Genomic DNA, 6,854 nt, shown 5'->3' on the forward strand with positions numbered 1-6,854 from the left:
AAACGGGTAACACGAGCGGCAGAAATATGGAATGAGACCACACAAAATAAATTGTATGGGGACCCGAGTCTTCAATAGACGTGAGACAATTTTACTCTCCAGGCTGGAGTATATAAAGGGTAAAGGGGCAGTCATATCATGAAAGGAATGCCCACATTTGTTTCTTTCAAAGTACACGAACTGTACATTGTTTGATTTTAAAACAAATACACATGGCTCTAGGTGGTTTGTAATCTTAGAATAGAGTTGTTAGGAGCTAGAGGACAAAAGGAAGGCTAATTTCTTACTTATCAAAGTAGTTTCTGGCCCTACGTGTCATTAGTGATGTAAATTAAGGGATAGCAGGAATCCTGGTTTCCTTCCTAATAACAAATATCCTTAACCTGAGGGAATAGTTTCCTAGCTAGGGGCTAAGACCAACTTCCTATGGTCTGGTTATAGAAAGAGATAAAACTTGTATGAAAGGGGTACAGAATTATACCTAGTAAATTCAATAGCCTAATTCTACACTGGCCAAACCTGTTTGTTTGCAGGTATTCAAAATGACAGGGAAAGTCTCTGAGGAAAGTCATTCTGCTGCGGTGTTCAAAGTCCAGGAGAGAAGACATTGTCATAAAGATGCTATGTTTTTTATTTGTTGGATTTTTTTGTTTTGTTTTGTTTTGTTTTTTGAAGATGCTATATTTTATTTTGACTTGTTCTTTAGAAGTAAATAGGCTGACAGAAAGAGACCAAACCTGTCTTATTCGGTGCAGAAATTTCTCTGGGAAAAGGAATTTGATAAAGACCCTATTTTAGCCTGTAATTTTTACAAGGAAAAGAATGTGCCAAATAATAAGAAAGTGTAAATAGATACAATTAAAGCAAGTTCCTGCTACTTTTCTTTGCATTATGACAAGTCTTTGATATTGTTACTGAGATCTATTTTTAGAATAAAACTTTTTCACCACCTAAGAGTTTGCTCAATGGTTTTCTTTCAGCAATAAAAGTTCGAATGCCTCTGAAGGGGAGGCTGAATGAGCAGTGTCGCCTGCAAATGTGTTAGAGGTACACATTCATGAGTGTCGATGCAGGTGGGGGGTAGGAGCAGACTTTTAGCAAAGTGTCTGCTTTTAGCATTTTCTCACCCACCAGCTTCCGTTGCTCAGGAGTGAACCTAAGTATCACCTGGTCAAAAGTAACAAAACCTAATCTCATTTTTAAAAACTTTTTTTTTTTTGGATTTTGGGTCACAACTGGCAGCACTTAGGGATTACTCCTGGCTCTGTGCTCAGAAATCACTCCTGGCAGGCACAGAGGACCATATGGGATGCCGGGATTTGAACCACCATTGGTCTCCTGGGTCGCCCTACCTCTTCTATACCACTCACTGTGCTATCTCTCCGGCTCCAATGAGTTCAGGATTGTGAGACCATTTTTACAGGGTTACCAACTTTTTTGGGGGGAGAAGGGTGCACCCAGTGACGCTCAGGGATTACACCTGGCTATGTGCTCAGAAATCACTCCTGGCTTGGGGGTCGATATGGGATGCCGGGGATCGAACCACGGTCTGTCCTAGGTCATCCATGTGCAAGGGCAAGAGCCTTACCACTGCGCCACCACTCCAGCCTCATGTTTAAAAACTTACCAAGATGAACAACACAGTTCTAGGGAAGGGGTGACCTAAGACAGTCTGCTGTGCCGCTTCATGGTGAAGGAAAATAAAACTTGTATAGGTAATCTCATAGTTCTGTTAGAGATAGCTACACTGTTAGCTTCTGCTTTCTAAGATTTACTGCCCCAGGCACCTTTGGCCCTGAGGACTCCCAAAGCTTACTAAGAAAGCAATTAATTACCATTCCTAGGGCCGCCTGGTTCTAAAGGCACCTGACTTTGTCCTGCACTCTCTGGATCTGCAGGCACCTCCATTCCCCTTTTCTCAGCGTCTGGCAGGTGAACCGTAAAACACTTCCTGGGCTCAGCAAGGGACATCCCCGAAATTCCACCAGGAGGTGAAGTGAGATAAGGGGATGACAGGGAAGGGGACGGTGTGGTGTGTATTAGAATTTATGTGGACCTGTGGAATGTTGAAATATCACCCTTCGTGGTTTTGTGTAACTGACATAAAATGGAATGGAATGATCTGAAAAGTATAAAAACCTGCTTGAAAGTTTGGGCCGGGGTCGATCTCTCTAAGGAGACGGCCCTAGCACGTCAGAAATAAAGTCTGCTCTTGCCTGAGTTCTGTGGGCTCCTGGTATTTCCTTGAAGCCGTTTGCTCTCTAACAATGGGATGTCTAGCCTTGTCCAATGACAAGTAGGGGGAATCAATGGTGCTTCACTACAGGGAGGGAGGAATTCAGAGCACCCAAGTGGCTTTGCTCATCTGACCTCTCTGTGCAGTACTATTCCGTGTTTCAGACAATTCTGGGACAGCATCCCAAATCTAAAGAGCTAAGCCGGCAGCATCAACACAATACACTCAGAAATACATTTTCCAAAAGAGGTAAAAAGATCTCTATGCTGCAAACTATCATTCTGGTGAAAAGAGGAGGTTTTGTGGAGTGGAAGAGTTAATACTGTCAATCATACCAAAAGGCATCTACCAAGTTTCTATCAAGATCCCAGTCTTTTTTTTTTTTTTTTTTTTTTTTTTTGGTTTTTGGGCCACACCCGTTTGACGCTCAGGGGTTACTCCTGGCTATGTGCTCAGAAATCGCCCCTGGCTTGGGGGGACCATATGGGACGCCGGGGGATCGAACCGTGGTCCTTCCTTGGTTAGCGCTTGCAAGGCAGACACCTTACCTCCAGCACCACCTACCCAGCCCCAAGATCCCAGTCTTTTTTTTTTTTTAATTTCTTTTTTATCTTTATTTAAACACCGTGGTTACAAACATGATTATAGTTGTATGATTACAGTCATGTAAAGAGCACCCCCCTTCACCGGTGCAACATTCCCACCACCAATTTCCCAGATCTCCCTCCTCCCCACACGCCTTCACTTGTACTCGAGACAGGCTTTCCACTTCCCTCATTCATTCACATTGTTATGATAGTTTTCAGTGTAGTCATCTCTGCAACTGCACTCATCACTCTATGTGATGAGCTGCATGTCCTGAGCTGCACCTACCAGCCCTCATCTCTCTTGTCTCTGAGATACTGTTAAAAATCCCAGTCTTTTATACCAGTAGTAAAAACTCCAGGCCTCATATGAAAGCACAGGGGAATTGGAAGATGCATACACAAGTCCCATGTGCAGGGCACTAAGGCAAACAGTCCTTTCTGTTCAAGTTCACTTTCCAGTGACCACTTGAGAGTCTTATTAGCAGAGCATCTTGGGTTCTAGTCATGGTCAAATCAACACCTTTTTACATCTTGGCCACTTGGCTATGTGCTCTTGTGAAGTACCTATCCAAGTCTTAGATATATATATAGATATATATTATATTTTATATATATATTTTATATATATTAATGTTTTTCCATAGAACATGAGTCATCTTGTGCATCATATTTTTTTAAATATTTATCAACTGATTGGTTTTTGGGCCACACCCAGAGATGTTCAGGGGTTACTCCTGGCTCTGTGCTCAGAAGTCACTTCTGGCAAGCTCGGGGTACCATATAGGATGCCAGAATTCAAACCAAATCCGTCCCTGGTCGGCTGCTTGCAAGGCCTTGCTCTCAGACCCTCTGCCTCATATTTCTATGTCTTCCCACAACTGAGAAAAGAAAAAAAGATGTGGATGGGGTCCAGGGGCCAAGCAGTCTTAGAAGCATTGAGTGGAAATAAAAACTTATCAGACCTAAATACCCAAACCAAAGTCAAGAACAATAGAATCAGTCAAGAGATCCAAACTACAAGCTGTACAGGAAAAGGGCCTGTTACACTAGCAGTCTAGGGGACTATGGAGTGTATAATGGAAACTCTGGTGAAGGGAGGTCAACACTGGTGGTGGGAATGGCCCTAATTCACTGTCATTATGTGTCTGAAATACAACTGTGAAAGACTTGTAATTCACATTGGTCTCAATAAAAATTTTTTTTGAAAGTCTGTTTTTCCGATAAAGCACTGAAGTTGTCTTCAGTTACCTGTATTTAAATAGTTCAGCAGCAAGCTAGAATGTATGCTGGAGACTGGAGTTCAAACATTTCGAGGATCCCTGAGCACTGCAGGTATGGTCCAAACACAATCCTCTCAAAATAAATAAATAGATAAATGATCTGGGGGGAAAAGACCTTTTAGAAAATGCGTCATAAGCAATGAAAAGGTCTTTTCAAATAGATACTGCAGAGTAACAACCGCATCACCCAATACATAATTGAAATGTTGGGCACAGGGCAACATACTGACCCCTCACTATACACACCTGAAGGTACTCAATGTCCTGGACTCATTCTCCATAAAACAGGTCGGAAGCATCTGCTAGAGATGCCAACTTCTGCACAAACATGTAGTAGAAGAAGAACAGTCTGACAGACCTCGCTAGTATCAACAGTTGACACCTAAGAAGAAAATTAGCTTGCAATCTGAGGATAATCTGAAGTAATCTGGAGGATTGTGCCTGTCATTCCTGGCATATCACACTTTACCTTCAGACACTCGTCCTTCCTTTCAGCAAGAAAAGCTCAGCTCTGGTAGTCACACTCATCACCTTCCAACCATTCCTGGCCTTAGTAAAACCCTCAGATCTTAGCAGTTAAAGGCACCATTTTTGACTTCAATTTTCCCATGCCCAGCTACTGTCAACTCTGCTGCTTCAGAGCTGAGAGCAGAAGGCCAAAAGCTTTTGCTGTGAGATTAGAAAATAAATTTAGGGGGCCGGGAAGGTGGCACTAGAGGTAAGGTGTCTGCCTTGCAAGCGCTAGCATAGGACAGACCACAGTTCGATCCCCGGGTGTCCCATATGGTCCCCCCAAGCCAGGGGCAATTTCTGAGCGCATAGGCAAGAGTAACCCCTGAGCATCAAACGTGTGTGGCCCAGAAACCAAAAAAAAAAAGAAAAGAAACTTAGATAAATCAAATGCTCTTGTACAAGAATGTAATACAAATTACTGAGAACATTCTGATACTAGCATCATCCAAATGCTAAACAGAAACTAAAAGCTGTATTCCTTAGGAATGTAAGTGCAAAAGATCTTCCACAAATTAGCAGCAAACTGCATCTAATAACATGAAAAAGATCATAAATTACAACCAGATGGGACTGATTCCAAGAACTCAAGGTGATTTATCCTAGCAAAATCAACAGCTATGGCACATTCCAGGGCATATGGAATCATCTGATGAAGGCGGCCCAGGGCATTTCACAATATTTAATATCCTTCCAAACATTTAGGAACATAAAAATATAAGGGATTTCAATCACCTAGCACATGGCACTGAAGGGGTGGGGAAATGACACTGAACAATCTACATTAAGGAAAATACCTTGCAATACTCAAATTTATTTTTGTTTCAGGGTCACACCCAACAATGCCTAGGGCTCACTCCTGGCAGATAGGGGGCTCATATCTGGTGACAAGAATCAAACCCAGGTTGGTCACGTGCAAAGCAAGCACCTTACTTGCTGTGCTAACACTCCAGTCCATGAATCTTAAATGCCTAGTAGTTCTTTTTAAGGAGAAATGAGATTTTGTCCACACATCCTTCAGTGCCAGCAGTCCCTCTTGGAGCCAGGAAGCCTCACACCTCCACAAAACAGCTGACCTCAGGTTAAGTTCAGAAAACAGGGCATTCCCTGCACATCCTCAACTGAAAGGGTTCTAGTACAGGACTGAGGCTTAACCAGAAAAGCAAAGCAATTATGATTAGACTTCCTTACCTGTCTTCAGAAGTCTTCCATGCAACTCACGGAAAGTCAGGTCTGACTGGGCCTAAAATGCAGCTACTAACCCCCAGCCTATATCCTGCTGCCTCATCCCGCCAGTACCAAAGGGAGCCAAGCCATTACACCAGTTCTTAAAATTCTCAATGCAGATTTATCTAATTTCATGTGTGAATAAAATTCAATTAAATTTATACGTATAGTATAAAATTTGAAATTTAAATTTATATAGCATTCAAATTTATGGAATTTATATAGCTTTCATTATTTTATTCATAAATGGTATTACTACTAAAAACAAGGATTCATCAATTCAAGTTTTTATTTAATAGGTAGCATTTAAATACTCACAAAGTGACAAGTACAATATGTAGTATGTCAGTTAACCCCCTTATTTTCAGGGGGCTTTGGGCCACACTCAGGGCTCAGGAGACCATCTGAGTGTGGGGATTGCATGCAAGCCAAGCACTTTACCCACTGCACTGTTACTCCTGCCCAATTCTCATGTGAAGACAGGGAAATTGGGAGAAAAAACTTTAGTCTTTTTCAAAGAACTTTATTAAGATGTTATCACAAATTAGGGAAAAGCTTATTTACTGATTAGAGAAAAATTCTAATTTTACAACAAATGAAAAATCCCAAAGAGAACTTTACAACATAACTAATTGTAATAAAAATCAGTTTCTGGTTTCCAGTTTTTAAACTCTGCTCTAATGCAGTGTCCCAAACTTGCAAAAGAATACCAGCAGGCTGCAAATGCACACAGCCTTATAGTTAAATGTTCACATATTATGAGGTCCTGGGTTCGATCCCTGGCACAACCAAGTTAAAAAAAAAAAAAAGTGACAAATCAAGTCCCTCCTAAAATGACACAGAAGGAGCAGGACTGTGCCTTTCATTTACTGACTTGGTTGTATATGCTCCCTAGAAATGTGCTTGGGTCTTTGGGCTCTTCTGACAGTACTCAGGCAGCATGTAGAACTGGGGATAAACTATGAAAGCCAGACACGTACTCCGGCCTGAGCCAGCTCCTCAGACAACTCTTTA

At 41.8% G+C, this 6,854-nt stretch overlaps 1 protein-coding gene across 3 annotated transcripts in view; it reads left to right on the top strand.

The window, feature by feature from the left end:
- The window catches only part of TMEM123 (transmembrane protein 123), a 639,759-nt gene that overhangs the window by 14,180 nt on the left and 618,725 nt on the right, over nt 1-6,854 (top strand). Inside the window, exon 6 of one of the 3 annotated variants that reach the window (XM_049778591.1) lies at nt 534-943. The exons of the other annotated variants lie outside the window; for them this stretch is intronic. The gene's annotated coding sequence lies outside the window, so the exon portion shown is untranslated. Of the gene's footprint in view, nt 1-533; nt 944-6,854 lie in introns of those variants that run through there. 3 annotated transcript variants of the gene reach the window in all.

The sequence above is a fragment of the Suncus etruscus genome, chromosome 8 (genome assembly GCF_024139225.1).
Source record: "Suncus etruscus isolate mSunEtr1 chromosome 8, mSunEtr1.pri.cur, whole genome shotgun sequence".
Classification (NCBI taxonomy): domain Eukaryota; kingdom Metazoa; phylum Chordata; class Mammalia; order Eulipotyphla; family Soricidae; genus Suncus; species Suncus etruscus.